The following is a 19,371-nucleotide window of genomic DNA, read 5'->3' on the forward strand; positions in this document are numbered from 1 at the left end:
AGAGGGTTACAATGCAGACTGGTATAATTTACATTACAATTACTTGCCCTATTGTTGTGGAAAAGATCTGCAGGAATACATAATGCAGGAAAACATTTCCCTCCACTGGCTGAGTGTGAACAACCCATAAGGAGTTACTCCATGAAGGCTCAGAGAGCCCAGCTGCTGCAACGGGAGCCGGCACTATGCGTGACTTCTAAAAATAGGGCACTCCGGAACAGGGAGGGGGGAAGAGGAGAAAGTCAGCAACCAAAATTCATCTCCAAATTTTTCATTTTTCTGTCTTACCTGAAAAGGAAACTTGCATGGGGAAAGGGAAGCTGTGATCTCATACCTGGAGACCCCTGACAGCCGAGGAGGGACATCCAGCTTGTCCATTAGTTCTGTTACAGGTGCTGTTGTATTACCTTGGCCAAGTCACCTCTACATGTTTCTCTGACCACCTTCCTTTGTATTGTCTACTTAGATTATGCAGTTTAGATTCCTAAAGGTACTTGGGCACCTAATGCCTCTGTGAACACATTCTGAAGTCCTCCAGGTCAGGTACTACCTCTTCCACCATGCACAGCCCAGCTTTGATCTTACCTGCCATACCTCACTAATGATACAAAAACTATCAATCATGACTGCTCAGCTCTGAGCTCTTCTGTTCTACAATGTGAACAACAACCACGGGGCCCTGGGGGAGCTAACAATAGAATTCACTTCTTTTTTATATTCACAAAAGTCAGGATAAGAATTCAAACACAAGGAAAAGCAGATTGAGAATCCACGTCACAAAGCTACCACATAAAATTATATCCATAACAATTACAGGTTGACTTCAACTGTAAATTTCATACAGAAAAGTATGGAAACATGAGTCATTCTGACAACAGAAACCTCCCCCAGTGTTTGCCGCCCAGCAGGCAGTGGGCTCAGGACAACTTGGCTTTCCTAAGTTTCAGCAGCCTCATGTGGCCATGTCCAGAGCAAGGGGATCAAGGGAAGTTAGGACGGTTAAAAGTGTGCTCCAACTTGGACCAGGAACTGGCCAGCTGCAAACACACTCAGATTCACTAAATGTAATTTTTCCTTATGAAAATGAAGGCTGAAAGTTGGCCTTACTGCAGGTGGGAGCTGACACACAGCAGCCTAATGGACCGATTACTCGTCAGCCTTATTAGATAAAGGCATCATCAATCCCATCCTCTGGAAGCTGGAGAAACTTGTCCCCATAAAACCTGCAATCTCACAGCAGTGTGTTCCCAAATGCTGAGGTGGTTGCTGAAAGTGGTGCTGCACCACCTGAATTTTTTAGATGCTTTGCAGAAGAACTACAGGGAAAAAGTCTTGTGTGTTTAATACACTGCTCTGGTCAGATGCTCGGAGCCTGGGTACAGGATGATCTACCTCCTCACACCTCAGGATCTGCTTAAAAATGGTAGTATTTCTTATTAATTCTGTATTTCTGTAGTGGCTCCTTCTGGCCTCAGAAGATGGAATCTGCCCTAGCCTAGCACTGCTGCGGTGTCCTCATCCCATCCCTGAATAGAGGCCAATGAATAACATGCCCCATTTGGCAAGTGCTTTCTCAAGTGTAAACAAGTGCTTTTTTAAAATGCCCCTCCCCACTCCTTCTTACAAAAATAAACCAAATTCACCATATTAACTGATAAACTGTGCACCAAAGTACTGACAAAAACCAGTAATAAATAATAAAAGCACAATTCTGCATTTTAAAAGAAGCCTTGAAACAGAAAGAGAGGTTACAACTTTAGCTCTCAGGAAGAACAAGGATAAAACTGCAGCAACATTTTGCACTATGTTTTAAAATCTTGGTGAGATCAGGAGGAAAAGCACTGTAAGATTTCAAATTATTACATGGTATAGTATCAGTTCTATAGGGATTGAAAGGCTCACGTCTTTTTAAGCACTTAGATGCCTCAGGTAATATTTCTATTACATGCAATAAAGGAGAAAGTACCCAGATGTATGTTTTCATTGCTCACCTGATTCCTTAAGGATTTTCAGGAGAAAAAAAAAGTCAAAGCCTGTATCCTCTGTTTTTTATACATATTGTACATATATGAAAAAAAAAAATCAAAATTAGCAGTAAATGCAGGAATTAAAAGCAGATATTTGAAATAAAAGGTGTTGATAAACTGGAGTGAGTTCAGTGGAGGGTCACCAAGATGTCCAAGGGCTGGAGCACTTGACTGATGGTGGGAGATGGAGAGACAATGGGCATAAACTGAAACAAAAGAGATTCACGTTGGCTAACAGGAAACTTTTCCACAATGAGGACACTCAAGCAGCCAAAGTGGCAGCCCTTAGGGGCTGGACAGTCTCCATCCTTGGAGGTTTTCAAGAGCAGGTTGGATAAAGCCCTTAATGGTCTGATGTCATATCTGCCCCTGCTTTGGGCAGGAAGGTGATTAGACCTCCTGCAGTTCCTTCCAACCTCATCTGCTTTATGATGTTACTTTCCCCACAATGCTTAAGGCAAGGGAATTCTGAGAAAAATGGGAAAGCAACCATATGAGCTAGCAGAGAAGTAGAGAGACTGATGAGAAATCTTTCCCTGTCATTCTTCAAGGTGACCCTTAAGCACTTTCATATGTAGAATTCTAGACATTGTTTACTGCAAAAGTAGAACAATCTACAGTTTAATCGGGGAAAAAGGGATGGCAAAATTGCTTTCCCAAAGCAAACACCTGATACACATAGAAACAGGGGCTGTCACTGAAGACACAGAAGGAGGTGGATATGAAACTTTAGATCTCTGAGCATCAGGTAAAAGAGCAAACATTCCCTGGTGTTGGTCTTGCAGTGTTGAGTTCTCTCTCAGAAGAGCTAAACAGAAAACAAGAAGCTACAAAACACTGTATCCCAAGAGCTGTTCCAGTGAGACTCTAATCCCTTCCTGAGCAGGATGAAATGAAAAAAGAAAACTTCATGGATTTTAAAGTGGGTTTATAGTCAATCCCTGTTCAGACAGGCATGTACCCTTCTGATGGTGCAGATACTGCCCCCAAATCCTTAATTTGAGAGAACCTATACTGTCCCCAAGGAATTCAACTGTAGGAGGAGGTAGTTCATGTTTAATTCAGAGAATTAAGCAGCACAGAGAAACTTGGCCAGTACACAGAGGGTTTTTTTTTTAATTCTCTGTATTCCCTGATGTGGAGACAATATGTGATTCTCTTATGGTTGTCTTTGAGAGCAGGGAAAACACTGGATTGAAACAAGACTTCAGATTCAAGAAAGAAACAAACACTTGGAGAGATCCCTTCAAACAGAGGCATCTCCAGTGTTAAGGCAGAACTCCCATTTTGTACAAAACACCAGTAACACAAACCACCAGAGACCCTGACATCAAACAGGCCCAGCAACAGATTCAATCGATGGAACTGCTCCTGCAGCCACGAAATGATGCTGTGGCTGGATCCTCTAATTACTGCAAGCTGATGGTTGCAATCCCCACATCAAAACTTCATCTTCTCCCTCACTTCAAAAGTCTCCAAAATTCATGAGAGCTTATGCTTTGCCCTACATACAGAAAGGGCCTTCACCGAGAGGAAATCTTGGGTTCAGGCACAGAGATTTCAAAATAAGTGGAAGTTTAAGAGATCAGTGTGCCCATCCCTGTGGGCCTGAGGCAGGAAGACAGGCTGTTTGGAGAAATAGCTTTTTGTGGGATACATCAAGCTGCAGGAAGGGTACTCCACTCTGGGAAGACAGAGAGCGAAGGGCTGTGATTAAGTCAGGTTTTAGGGAGAACAAACAGAATTTAAAACAGTGGAAAGACAGAAACCACAGTGTCACAGCTGGGGGGTTTCCATCCCTGATGTGGCCCATAATCTGCGTCTGAACAGTGTCTCTAAGAAATCTAACCTAGAAAAGTGCTAGCAAAGAAGAAAAAATCTTAACATATAAAACCCCGTAGTCTTCTGCACTCAGTACAGAGATCTTTAGTACTAGCTGAGTGTGGAAAGGGGAAGTCTGCTGGCAGAACAGAATCTATCTGTATTAACACCTGAACAGAAATCTGCCTTCAGGCCTGTTACACAAACTTGAGGATGCAAAGTCTCACTCACAGTTCTTGAGATGATTTTCCACTTTTCTTCCTATTAAGGTACACATTTGCTGTGTATAAAATTATGGTTATGAAAGAATATTGTGGGAATTCAAAATATATTCCAGTTTAAATACAGAAAAATGGTTAACAGAGCCTTAGAGAACCATGCTTTTGTCATATTGCACAGATTAGGATTCACCGATATCTCCAGATAATTTACATGACGAGCCAGCATTTCTGTTAGAAAGGAGAAGTCACAGAAATTATTTGCCTTTGGAGACTGATTCTGGTGTTTTTCCTATATTAAAGTGAGGCTCCTATTAAGTCTGTGGATTTACTGTGACGGTGTCCTAAATCTTAGGAAATGTCAATATTTTCCTCCCTTTCTTTCCCATTTATTGCAGCATACTTCTTCTTCTCCTTTCTGTCAGCCTCCGTAATTGGTGGAAAGTAAGAGAAAAGCCCAGCATGGTGCTGAATCAATCTAATTGTGAGTTACAATGACTGCTGGTGTATCTGAACTCCTGGAGGGAACAGGCTGTATTTTCCCCAAAGGTAGTAATCTCCTTATTTTACTGTCAGGGGCTTGGGGGGAAGCTGTGGGCCAAGGAAATGGGGTAACCCTTAGCTCAGCCCGCACAGGACACAGGGGTGTTACCTGGAAGGTTTCCCTTTGTAGTTGTTATTCAGTTACCAGTAAGAGTGCATTTCTTTTTTTTTTTTTTTTGGTCTCTTTTTCATGCTTTTTCAACTAGTATTTCTCTGGTTTGCTACCTGTTTTCATCTATTCCTACTGCAGAGGAGGAAAACGAAGCAAATAATAGAGTGAACCAAAAGAAAAAGATAACGGCTTGGGATGTGTAGCAAGAAAGGGTGTAATTTCATCCAGTAAGAGGCACTTAAAATTTAAAAGCAAATCAAACCCAATTTATAGCTATGTAGATATATGTTGGCTAAATAGAACATATCAGTTCAATTATTCTTGCTGAATTTCAATTACCATAAGACCCCACACATTTTAGAAATAAAATTAAACAATGCTTATTAAGCCATCTGGTATTCTGAAATACCTCTTTGGTTGTGTATTTAAACTTTTAAAGCAATTCTTATAAAATTTAGATTCTGGCTCCCATAGGAAAATACATTAATGAATTTAGTGCTCATTTAAGATAGAAACTTTTTTCCTGATAGATTCAAGTGCTAAACAGAAAATTGTTTAGATGATTTCAAGCATTATTGCTCTCTAATAGTAATGCAGCAGCTATAGAATAAATAAAATAAAGCACATTCTTTCTTTGGAATTCACTTAAACAGCAATATTCTGAAGTCATCCTGAATTCTACTTTAAAAGTGGCGTGGATTTGTTGATTTTTTTTTTGGAAGCAAAGCAAAAGTTACATATCAAATGATGTAAAGCAATCAGGAATCTCTGCCTGCATCTATATTTACTTCCATGAGCTGTTGCATTAATATATAGAATTGTAGAATCATTTAGGTTGAAAAAGTCCTTTCAGATCACTGAGTCCAACTATTTACCTAACACTGCCAAGCCCATCACTAAACCACTTCCACATCTACACATGTTTTGAACCCTTCCAGGGATGGTTCCCTGGGCAGCCTGTCCCACTGCTTGAGCACCCTTTCAGGGAAGAAATTTTTCCTAATATCCAACCTATATCATAGCAAAGTTGTTCCCTTTGCTCACTTACCAACCACTGTGTGGATTCCATGCCCTCTCTGTTTGTCAAAGCAAAGACAGACTGGACCCCCTCTCCATCAGGGACTTAATAGAAACCCCCACCACAGGAGGTGGAGAAGGCAGCAGCTCCCCATGCTCCCTATTCACTGAGTCTTCAATGATCCAACTTGACCTTCCTTGCCTGAATAAAACTAGGCTTTCCTTTTTCTAAGCATAATCATGTTATTTTGCTCCAGTCACTTCTACTCCCCAGACTCTGACAACCCAAGAAAAGTGCATTGTATTTGATGACCATTTGTCAGTTCATCTATAACTCTCCCTTTCAGCAGAGGTCTGTGAATATAAACGGCCATTTGATGCGAAAGTCTCCCATTCAACCAAACACAAACCCAGACAAGCTCATTATTTTCAGCATAGAATAAATCTATTCCCTCCACCTGGAATTGGAGAGCATCCCACCCATGCTTTGAGAACAGAATATGACAGGGAGGGAAGAAAAGAGTTGATGTATTATACTTTGCTCAGTCCAAATTGAAAACCTACACGCCCTAATGGCATTTTGGTTTCCAAATGAGTTCTTTGAATAATATTCCCTTCCCCTCTTTCCATTAGAATATCCAGAAATTAATAATTTAGCCTAGTCATACTGTAGGCCACATGAGTGGTAACTTCTGAATAAAACAATAACCATTCATACCCACACTTAAATTGCTGGGAGGCCTCTGAGGCTCAGTGCCAAATATCTAACCCATCTCAAAGGTCTGGAGTAACAGGGACTTCGGAATAGCAGCTGCAGCTCAGTCAGCATAACTTCAGTTTAGGAGTTTGGGTTTAATTTGTTGTGTTGACTTGCTGAGACTTCATATCCATAGGGAAAGGGGAGCCCAGAGAAGGATCACAGCCATGCCTCCTCCAGCTCAATGCAAGCTCCCAGGGCTACCATTCGACTCAGGACTTCTTATATTGCCAGGTTACACTCACAGCCTCTGCACTGAGACCCTTCTGTCGGCCTTTTAGGAAGACATCATGGTGCTCATGTCAGGCAATGCAGGAGTCTCAGGATCACCATGAGAGGAAATTCTGCATTTCAGGAAATTCAACCAAGTCCATGCCAGGATCCAACAGTTATGGAACTACAGAGTTCACCTCTATGTCGTTGAAGTGCAATCAGGATATAGAGGAGGTGAAAGGAAAAAGAAGTAAAGCAAAAGAAAGAAAAAAGTTTCCTGTACACTGCATTAACTGTAGAAAACTTGATCCATGTATTGCTAAACCATATGTTGCCAGGTAGATTCCCTAAGAGCTGAGGCTCAAAGGCTGCAAACAGCTGTGTTTTATTACAAGGGAGCACAGCGACAACTGTGGAGGCTCAACCTGCACAACCCTGGAGGGTTTATCCTCATGGTGAAGGAGCAGTGTCCTGGGAGCCAGGGAAATCTGCTTAGCACTGATTGCCTCACCTCGGCCGGCTGCCTTCCCTCTGCTGCCGCCTCCCTCTCTCTGTTTAGAGTAATTAAATTCTCCACTTTAGCACGCTGGTTTGAAATACAGGCAGGGTTTAGTGACTGTAATTCCAGACTCCAACTGTGACATTAACACTGAAACACGCACAGAGCACATTCAGAATTAAAAAGCCTGCTTCCCCCCCTCTTAAATGATGAGAGAGACAAAAAGGATTCAGATGTCTCAGACACAAGTGTATCAGAAGCAGGGGCTTATATCAGTGAGAAGGAGTCTGTTACATGCCTGTTATATGCTTCCAGATTCTCAAAAGCACTACTTTAATTTTGCCACTTATTTCCATTATTCTCTTCCTACTTATTCCCAAAGCCAATTAAAATGCAAACAGGATATTTTAAAGGCTTCAGTTCGATAACAGGCAGTGAGACAAGCAAGGCATGGGACAGCACTGAAATATGGCTCTTTAATGCAGGCATATTAATAGAAATAATTGGATTTCTAAAGTCTCACAATTGCAAGTGTAACCTCTTATTGTCCATTAAACCAATTGACATCCTGCATTTGTTATTTCAAAAGTGTGATTCTGATTTCATGAAGAGTGCTAAACATATTCAGTTTGCTCTAAGGAAAGTTGTGGAGTTTTCTTCTGAAGCACATCCGAGCATCATAGCATGGATTGTATCCCATGGAGTCATCAAAGCCAGCACAGTAAATGCTGGCCTTGGAGAAGTTCTTGGTAAGGCCAGAGTTTCATGCAAAACACACAATATATTATTAAGCTTTTAACAGTTATAATAAAAGAGTTAAAGAATTTAATCTCAACTTTCTAAAACAGCCTATGGGAAGTAGATGCCAGACCTTGCCTGAATTTCAGTGGAAGGCTTATCATGAAACATCCTAAGGAAATCCCTGCCTTACTCTGCTGTAGATTTCTGAATTTAACATCATCTAGTTTCCCATTTCACATGTTTAATTCAAACTGTTTCCCCTGGCTATGACTGCTGTCAGGTGATAGGGCTAACACCATCTTTAAGCTCATCTAACAAGGCAGTGCCCAGTCCACCTTACATCCCACTGTCATTACCACTTCTCTTACACCACGTTCATCCTAAAGGAATATAAGCACCCCCACATATCCCTTTCTGTTTGTAGGGTTAGTTTTTGGTAATTCAGCTCCTTGAACATGACTGAGATGCCATGTAAGAGCAGAGTCAGTTCAAGGTGGCAGAGGGAGAATACGGCAGGGGACAAATAGAGCAGAGGAAACAGAAGGGCAGAATTGCATCCTACAGTTACCACTGGCCATTAAAAGGGGTTCACTTTCTTGACAGACCATGTACTGCCTCTGGCTGCACAGGATTAAGGCTTCCCCCACCTCTGATGGTGTAATTTCTAGTTTATTTATCCCAGCAGCAAGCGCACTGCCAACACAAGCGCTGGTTCTGCTCTCCTGCCCGCTCCCTGGAACGCATCTCTACTCCTCCCTCTCCTTTTTGCCAGCACAAACATCCTTGTGACTGTGCCGCGAGCTGAAGTGAGAAACAAATCTGAAGTGGTTCCCTGGTCTGGCTCCCAAAGCAGGTACACACCAGGCACGCCAGGAAAAGGGAGGGTGACAGAAGTGTCCATCCCTGCAAGCAGCACGGTGAACTTACGCCAGAGCTGGTCGTGGAGCTGCAGCTGTGATCCCAGAGCTGAAAGCCAACCCTTCAAGAGTGGGAAGGGAAAGGCAGCCTTCTAACTTTGTTTCCAGCACACACCACAACACACATGCAGGCTCTGGAATAGCTTAGAAATGAAGTTCCACTGCTGATGAATTAGAATCATGCTCCAGTCAGGTATGGTTATAGACACAACTCTACATTTGAAGCACCTGTTTAAAACATAAATTAATATCGAAAAGATACACCAAATTTTTTATACTTATTAATTTTCTATTACTTATTCCAACAGGAATATTTCCCTATTTATAGCATGATAAATGATTATCTATTTTTAAGTCTTTCTACAAGCAAGATTTCAGTTTCCTTTTCAGCTCCTTGTACAGACAGGTTCAAGTGCCATGTTTTTATTACCACTAATGCAGAACAAGTCATTTTTCCAGCTGAAATTATGACAACTATGTCACAAAGAGAAGCAAGAGCAAAAATGTGTCTTTGTTTCTTCTTTAATGGATAAAAAAGAAAAAAATTACCACTTTTGTTGTATTTCCTGGAAGAACTGTCAGGGGAAGTTGAAGAGCACTTAACGCACACCTTGTGGCCTTAACACTAGTAACTTCAACAAAGGGTTCATTGTGAAATTGCTTTTCACCTCAAAGTAAAAACATGAAAAACTATGTAGAGGACTGAGCATTTACCCAATCCAAAACTAAGTATTTCAACTGAAAATTGGAATTATTCTTCTTAAGCAAATGAAAGGAGAAAATAGTGAGGGAGTTCAGCTCCAACAGTTCTGTTCTCAGTTCTGGATCTCTTAATTCATATTCTTAAACATATTGTATTGAGTGTTTTGCAATCAAACATTGATACAATAATGAAATACAAAGGTTAAAAGACGGAAATAGCATAAAAATGGTCAGTCCTCAAATCATGAGCAAAATAAGCCATTAAGAACACAGACACCAAGTTTCCCACCCAATCCCTCTACTGTGCCACTCCTGTGATGCTCCAAAGGCATCCTATTTCCTTCACTGGAGTGGCATCACATGGAGAAAAACACCTTTAAAAATTCAACTAATTTGGAGCCACAAACAGGGAAATGTCTTAATCCTAATTTTATAGCAGAATTTTATGTCAGTACATACTTTTTTAGATGCCTTAAACTGCTAATTTCCATAACTTAACATGCCTGGGTCTCTTTTAATAGTAAACATATCTTTGTATTTCCTGCTTGTAATGCTTGGCTTTACCATAATTACAGCGTGTTCCTCGTTTTCAGACCCATAAGGATCCCCCTCACTGCTCTCTCCTCAGCCAAGCTCTGCTCAACATAGTTTTGTATTAGCAGAGACACAAAATGAACCTGCAAAATTTACTCAGAGATTTACTGCATGCACAGCACTTGCACATGTATATGCAAACTCACATTTGCATATTCAAAATGTCTGCTGTTGCCCACGAACACACTTTATTTTGGCATGCTATGGCTGTACATGCAAATTCCCCGCTTCCAGCATCAATTATCTACTCCCCCACAATCAATATGTTCCCTTTCCTAAAACAATCCATTTCAGACCCTATATTACTTTGCTTCCCTGTAAGTCAATACATACTGCCACGTCCCCCCACACAAATGTCTTTGCCCAATTCTTTTTACTGATTCTGTCGATTCCATGCTGGTCCCTATTTGCTTTCCAAAATCTTCAGCTTCCTCCCTCCCCTTTTTCCCAGATCCTGCTTTTGCTCACTCCATGTAGAGAAAGAGCAGCAGCTCTACCTGTTTCTCACCTGCCTGACACAGAGGCACCTGCTGCTCCCTTGCTAAAAAACCAGCATCCCCCCAAGGCAGCATTCAACAGGATCCACATAAGGGACCGTGACCAGGAGCACCTGCCAAGGACACAAATGAGCAACACACTGCAGAGGACAGGGGACAAAAGCATGGATATATCACTGCTAAATGAGATTCTTCACTGGGCTTTATGTGGATGAACCAGTTCATCACCAGAGTACACACATCCCCTGAGTCAGTCAGGTCCCATCCCACCTTGTCTGAACACTTCTGCCTGGCAATGTCTCAAGCAGTGGCAATTTTGCACAGGCACGTGACCCACTCGCCACCTCTCTCCTGCCAAACCACGTCACTGTGTGTTCAGATTCCCTGTGCTGCCCTGGCCAGGCTGCACACGGACACACGGACACATCTCAGCGGGAAAGGACGGCGCTGTGGGGAATTGAGTCCTGAAGGCTCGTGTCACTAACCCTTAACCTGCACTTGTGCCAGCCTGGCCACTGGAGCCAGGGCCATTGGCAAAAGCAGTCAGCTGGAGTGTGGATAATGAGGAAGCCTCTCTCAGCTTTACACCCCCAGAGCTGGCTCACAGTTCTCAGCTTTGTCCTGCTCAGAGCACACTTCACACCTGAATGAAGAAAAGTTCTGTACTTTGAAAGAATCAAGTCCACGTTAGTTATAAGGACTGAGCTAGCTAACCTACAAAAAATTTAACTATTGATCCTAACCATTAAACCACTTTAAATTATGAAAATAAATTCCAAATGTACTCGGTAGACTAAATTTACTTTTCATTTCCCCCCACGTGTAAGGCCTATTTGCCTAATTTAATGTTTTACAGCTATCTTTGTTGTGCAAATACTTTCTACAGTGAATATGGAATATATGAAAAACAATCAGAAACTCTCATTCTGCAGTTGTGCTATTTACTTCCCTCCTGAAAACTCAGCTGAGTGAAGTCAGGTTAATTGCCTCTAAGTTGCTATGAATAATGTTGCAGAGCCTTGTGCTGACAGTCACACCATTCTTCTGCTGCTCATGTATCCCAGAGCTATTCCAGTGGCTAACTGTAATTCATTTTGGCTGCTAGATCTGCATGGAAAAATAAAAGCTGGTAGCAAATGTCCTTAGTCTGCCTCCAGTCTTCATCAACTTTCTATCCAGTAGTTTTGTAGATGTTACATGCTCCAAAATCACGGAGTCTTTGCTCCCTTTCACCCATTCCCTGCACGTTGCCATCATTCACGGTGGTAGCAGCCGTACACCAGCTCATTATGTTGAACTAATCTTGCCACCTGACATTCTTTTCACCAATCAATCTGTTGATTACGGCCAGTTTAAATCTTACTGATAAACAGGAGTCTGCAATCTTTCAAAGGACAACGGAATCTGAATTAATTCTCATCCAGCAGAGGAAAACCAAAATCCTCCCACAAATAGAACTGAGAAACTTCCTAGCCCACAAGGACAATGTTTATGGAGCGGCTTTCACACACTGCAGTGCAGGAGAGCATGGCCTCCTCAGCTCTCAGACAGCACTCAGGCTGAGGAGAAGCTCATTCTCACACAGAAATTTATCAATTACACCTTGAAACTCTACCAAGTTAGCCTGTTACTGACGCCAGCTCTCAAACTGTTCTCATGCGTAACTCATCTTTAAAATGTGCAAACATGAAGATTTGAAGCTCCTGTCAAAAATATTTCCAGGTTACACTTACTAGTCTATCAACCACACACCTCACAGAACCAAACCCCGAGTCTGACACTTACACAGATAACCAGGGGAAATTCATATAAAAAGGGAGGAAAATAATACCTGTTTTCTTTAAACTGTCCTTACGATATGTTCCATACTTGGCAACATAATGAGCAGGTTTAGATTGGATATCAGGAAGAAATTCTTCCCTGTGACGGTGGTGAGGCCCTGGCACAGGTTGCCCAGAGAAGCTGTGGATTCCCCATCCCTGGAAGTTTTCAAGGCCAGGTTGGATGAGGCTTGGAGCAACCTGGGCTAGTGGAAGGTGTCCCTGCCCATGGCAGGGGGTTGGAACTGGATGGTCTTTAAAGTCCCTTCCAACCCAAACCAGTCTGGATTTCTATGAGTAGACAATTCTTACAACGGAAATGCTTTTCAAAGAACACTAATATTCATGGCCTTTGAAAAAGAGATAAAAGAAAAAGACATTATTTGCATGGCTGGCCTTTACAGAAATAACAAAAATAATTCTCGCTTTTATGGACAACAGTAACATTTGCAGTCCAAAAATCATAAACGTCCTGTAACTGATGATGATTGCCTCGCTGACATGACGAATACGAGGCATTTGGTTTTTAATGGCTTTTGTAATTTTTTTTCCTTATGGGAGCACCACTCTGTGTAAATGTATTTTAGTCTTCAGTACTTGGAAGCGACTTCACACATTATTATTCTACATTAGCTTCATTTGTCAGTTTGATGACTAAAGACCTATTGGCCAGATGCAAATGCTGCTTCCTAATCTTGATCTATCACGCACAACAGCCGTGGGTGTGTCATTCCCCATGAAGGAGGATGAATCAGGAGAGCCCTTCTTTAAGGTAAGGTGCACAGATAAACTAGATGCATTAATTACCCGAAAGGAGTTCTGGCTTACTTGTGAGAACATTTAGTTGCATTAAAAAAACCCAAACTACCCCAGGCATAAAGCTAACTGTCAGCAGTGTAGCCTTTCCCAGTCCAAAGATGCTGGCACTGGCCTTGACTGTGTGTGTTGAGGGGCTCTGTGCCCCTGATCAGCCACACGTGAATAGTCTAGAGAAGTCAACATGAATTTGGATGCTTTACTAAATCAAGGCCAGAAATCTAATATACTTTATTCCTCATCTCCATCATACGTGCATGAAATGATATCCTTGGATTCAGACATACATAAAATAATTAACTTTTTTTTTCTTCAAGTAAGCATCAGGTGAAAACAGTGAGATGTGTTAAGAGCTTGCTAATTGATGATATATTGCCTTAAATTAATTTTCTACTATTAATGTTACTTAATGGAATTTCATATTTCTTATTTGAAAAATGAGGGTCAAAGGAAGCAATGATGAGAGACAATTACAATTACCACTTAGGACCATTAATATGTAAATATATGGGTAAGTTGAGATTGCTAATTTAAGTTGCATAATGGCTGGATATTTTCAAAGTTAGAGCCTAACAGTTTCTGCCATTATTCGTGTCTATTTTATGCTTACACTGTCAGTGATTTTTATCCTTAACAAACCATGAATAACAGCACGGCATTTATTCTATTAACTGATATGGGCATTAATCTTGCATTATGCCATTCAAACATTTTATTTCTTTCTAAAAATACAACAGGTTAAAAAATTACATCACTTACATATCTTCATGAGCCAGCTCATGAGTCAATCCAAGAAGATGGGTTCATCTTCTTGGTAGATCCTGCCATAATCATCCAGTGGGCTTTTTTAGTTCCTTCCTTTGCAACATCTGATATTACCAACTTAAAAGCACAGATATTTTTAAAAGGTCAAGATAGAGAAAGGGTTTGATCCAAGGATCCCCAGCTTAGCAATCCAAACGTCAAGAGAACTCTATCAAATGTCAAAAGAAACTGGAAAAGACCTGGACAAATCATTTCTGCAATACTTCTCATTTATGCCATGTATGCACAAGAGAAATATTTTAACCAGTTCTAGTTCAATGATATTTCACAAATTTCATCTAATTTCAAACAAGTAAACCATGAACAATGAGAATTTCCTCAGTTATGGGTTCTTTCATGAATGTTACACTGTTATCTAAAACTTTGAAATCAAGACTGTCCTTCAAAAATACAATTCTAAATTATTGCCCGTATTACATGGACCATGAAAATAAAATCAGAAACAAAACTCTGCAGCCCACTTGTAATCCCAGTGCATTATTAATTTTAATTTAAAATAAAGTATGTGTTTTCAGAAGAATTCTGCATCGACTGCCATGCATCCTCCTCATAGAAATGTGAAAAAATGACGATGGCTGCAGGAATTTTTTTATATGTGATTTTAAGAAATTTTTGAAAATATTTTTTTCCTTGAGGTATATATCTAGTGCAAATATTCATTGTCTCAAAGTAAAATAAAGGCTTTCTGTTTCCAAAAGAATTTTCAGTTGTAAGCAAATTTGGTAAGATATAACCAAATCAAAATCCTTAAGATCTTCCTTCTCCTTGCCTTGCATGATTTAAATGAATGTTCGATTTAAATTAATGCTTGATAGTTTTAGGGAGGCATCAAATAAAATCAAATACTATCATCAGGTGAAACAACTTCCTTTGATATGTATAAAGACATTTATGTAAACTATCTTCAAGCACATCCTAATGATAAACAAGTATGCTGATAACTTGCTGCAACAACCTAAAAAGAATCTTGGTTTATTTCTGCATTCTCTGCTCTGCTGCAATTGGGCCCATAAAGAAGCAACTACCTTTCCAATTTGCCCTTTACTCTGTAATAAGTATGATGTGGCCTTTCTGTAGACAATTCACTCATGTCACTACAGAAGATATAAAGAATAAATCAAGCCCAATATCTGAGCCATCTGTAATAAAGCTTTAACTACTGATTCAAGAGATATTTTCCCCATAAATTGACTCACCGCACAACTGGGATTGCTCCAAGCCTTTAAGGCTTTATCTGCTAACTGTTTGGAAATAGAGACAATAACTCCCCCAGAGCTGATAGAGCCAAGCAGTTAAAAAGTGTTTTAGACAATATCTTCAAAGGCCTTGACAGAGAATCCCATAATACTCTAAAGTTCTTTAGCTGTGATCTATTCTTAAATATAAACCTCTCCTTTAATCCCCACTTTGGACTGCTAGAATCACTGGATGGGTTGGGGAAAGTATTTTGGTACAGATAAACAGCTGAAGAATACTATAGCCAGATTACTGAAGGGAGACAGAAAAATTTACTTAAAATCACAGAATCACACAATCATCAAGGTCGGAAAAGACCTCCAAGACCACCGACTCCAACTTTTGACCAACTACCACCCTGTCAACTAGACCAGAGCACTAAGTGCCACATCCAATCATTTCCTGAACACCTTCAGGGATGGGCACTCCACCTCCTCCCTAGGCAGCACATTCCAATGCCTGACCACCCTTTTAGTGAAGAATTTTTCCTGATGTCCAAACTAATCTTGATGTTCAAGATCTGTCTAGAGAAAATACACTGTTACAATGAAAAAATGCAAAGAGGTGAGTGCTGTTTATGAGAGACACTAAAGGAAAAGGTAACACAGTAAGAAAATATTAGTCGAAGAGCAGCTCCAAGAGCAGTTCCTTTGACTGTGCTAACTCCAGCACAGGCAGATGGAAATCAGTTCTCGAGGGTTACTGAGGACAAAAGCCCAGGGTAGGCTGTATGCTGCTCATTTTTCTAAATCTACTTCTCCCTGTGATTCAGAGGGCACCTGCACACTCCCAGCTACCCCTTCCATATGCAACAGCAACAATACACAGCCCACTCGATGTGTAACCAAGGTCTCCATGAAAAGGTGCACCAGTGCAGTCAGGAGAATCAAGCACCAACAAAACCCCTTCAGTGTGCTGCTGGCAGTGTAAGGAAATCAAACATTAATCCACATTGGCCAGGGTCTGCTGTCCCCACTGCAGGCAAGAGTCCCTAATACAGCCCCTGAGTACAGAGCTGAATGCCTATAACCTATAATCCTTGGCACACTATGTCCTACCCCAGCACTTACAAAGAGATGGATCTGGAACCTGCCTTTACCCACTCCCTGTCAAGAGGGCTCTTCCCTTCCTATTTCTGTCACTTGGCATCTAAGGCCACCAATAGGTTACCATGGAATAATTTACTTACCTAAAACACAGGTAGCCACTGTTTACAGCAAAGAGAAGGTAAAAGCAATGACGGATGGAAGTTCATGGCAATTCTCTGCTAGGCCAGTATAATGTAATGGAAGTATAATGGGGAGTATAATGTGTTTGTGCTGGGAAAGGCTGCTGCGCTCTCTGAATGAGATACATATCATGAATTCATGTATTTCAGTTCTGCAGAAGCTGACAAGAAAAAAAAAAACCACCCATACTCTAAATCTGTAATTCAAAACCTGAAATCAAGTTCATATTTCTTTGAAGGGGCTAATTGAATTTGTTCCTTTTTTGACTTGGCCTCATTTTATTTTGTATTTGCTGTGCCACTAAAGTTTATGTAAAGAATTTACACTTTGAAAATTAGAAGTTAGAACTCTTTAGAGATATTTTTTTGTTCTAATAATTCTAAAACAATTTACAGAAGTTCAATAGAGTAGGAAGAAGATTAGGCCACCAAATGAAAGAAATGCAAATGATCTTCAAAAGCTGGCCTCCCCCCATCTTATCTTTGAGAGTGGATAAATCCACTTTGATACTAGGATTTAATAAAAAGATCAAAAAAGTCCATATGCTTGTATCTGATGTTATTCAGGTAATTTTGTTGTTGAAGCAGTTCTGAGGATGGAACCTACACCAGGGAATGTATATCTGCTGTTTCTCAGCAGTAAAACATTAGCTGTACATTTGCAGAACTCCTAGGACTGGAGGACACAGGGAAACACAAAGTTTGTAGCTCCTGAACCTCTTTCTCTCTTTTAAAAATAAGTTTTATAATAAAAGAAGTTGACATACTGTAAACAGCAAACATCCTTTCCACATGATCAGTTAGACATAAAATAACCTATACCTTAGGTTTAACAAGAGATGGTCTGAGGGATTCCAAATGAGGATGTAGGAGGGGAGAGAGAAACAGGAGACAAGACTATGAGCCACTGTGAGTCAAAGGTATATGCAAATGGCTTGCAACAATTTGTATTCATTACAGAATCAGAAGAGAACAAACTAATTTAATTTTATATGCTAAGTCCAGCATTTGTCTTGCAAATGTTCTTAGAGACCACACTGAACACATGAATTGTATAGTTTCTTATAAAGGAAAGAGAGAGAACAAACAGGAAGAACATTCCTGAATGATAAAATGTCTGAGGGATCTGGTGGGAATTCTTCACATAAGATGTATTCTTCTTTAGGGAACAGGTGTAGATGTAAACAGATGGGCTTATATAAGTAGAATTGGCAGCTCCACAGATAGCTGCTTACTGTTATATATGATTTTTCAGACTCACCAGGGTATTCAGGACCACTCTGCTTAATTATTCTTAACATTTTGCCCATTTCATATGCTCACAATATAATGGGCAAATATAAAAATAATTTAAGCAAACTGTTGTTTAAATCTCAGTGGAAACAATACCTTTTATTCCAACGAATCACTTAAAGAGGGAACTGCCTATTTTATGAATGTTAGTCCATCTGTTCACAATAGCTCCTTTGGAAGTATTTGTTTTGCTTGGAAATATCCAAATTGACTATGTATGTGGCAGTAGATGGGCTGAGGTGTGTTTGCTGCTTTTAAATCACTGAGCATATAAAGGGGTTTTTACTTTTGTTGGGCTAGGACAACTGAAGACATGAAATGCTTGAATTCTAGACTAGAGCACCTCCCCTATGGGGACAGGCTGAGAGAGCTGGGGCTGTTCAGCCTGGGAAAGAGAAGGCTGCATGGAGGTCTAACAGCAGCCTTCCAGCACCTAAAGAGAACCATGTGGAAGCTGGAAACAGACTCTTCATCAGGAACTGTACTGATAGGATAAAGAGTAAGGGGTACAAACTGAAAGGTTGTAGGTTTAGATGAGGTATTAGGAAGAAATTCTTCCCTGTGAGGGTGGGGAGGCCCTGGCACAGGTTGCTCAGAGAACCTGCAGCTGCCCCATCCCTGGAAGTTTTCAAGGCCAGGTTGGATGGGGCTTGGAGCAACCTGGGCTAGTGGAAGGTGTCCCTGCCCATGGCAGGGGTTTTGAATGAGATGCTCTTTAAGTTTCCTTCCAACCCAAACCATTCTGTGATTCTGTGATTTTAGGTGTGTCTGTTCTGGAGAGGATGTACCAACAGGCACTGTGTTTCCATGAAGATGGCCACACTGTACTGGGGTGCAGTTCTCACCTCTCCTCCATGAATTACAAGAGAAGAACAAGTGAGGTAACACTATAGAGAGATCCAGTGCAGGCCACTTCAAATTCAGGCACACATGGTGCTCATCACACAAGTGACAGAGCCACACTAGTAATGTGATCAGGATCACAGCATCTACCATTTCACAACAGCAGGATCCTAATGGTCACTCTGCCACACCTTTACACAAAAAACAGCTTCACATCTAATGGGGTAATTCCTGGAAGTTAAGTCTCCTCATCCAGCCTTTAGCATGTGCTTCCAAAAAGCCCAAACAGACCGTGAATATGTATGTTAAGAGCAAAACTGCAGAAGAGCCAAAGGACTGCAATCTGCACGTATTTGTACATAAGGTGAAGGTCAGATCTATGCTAATGGGTGTGATTGTGCTCTCATCTCTTGAGCAACCCAGTCTGTGTCATTTTGGATCCATTCCACCAAATTATTCAGACATTCCCCTCAGTACTACTCAAACAATAATTGCAGAGAACATCAGGACAAATCACAGAAGCGAACATCAAATGTAAGAACAGAAGAGCTTTTATAGCAGCGAAAGGAAAGGAACACCAGAAAACAAATGAGAAAGGAATGACAAGGAATTGTTATAAAATATGTACCAGAGTGCCTGGTTAGTGTAAGAG

At 40.8% G+C, this 19,371-nt stretch overlaps 1 protein-coding gene across 3 annotated transcripts in view; it reads right to left on the reverse strand.

The window, feature by feature from the left end:
* Nucleotides 1–19,371, reverse strand: part of SPAG16 (sperm associated antigen 16) — a 380,760-nt gene that overhangs the window by 72,441 nt on the left and 288,948 nt on the right. The window lies entirely within an intron of this gene.

This window comes from Pipra filicauda, unplaced genomic scaffold, assembly GCF_003945595.2.
Source record: "Pipra filicauda isolate LSUMZ 115617 unplaced genomic scaffold, ASM394559v2 scaffold21_size4447388_pilon, whole genome shotgun sequence".
NCBI classification, from domain to species: domain Eukaryota; kingdom Metazoa; phylum Chordata; class Aves; order Passeriformes; family Pipridae; genus Pipra; species Pipra filicauda.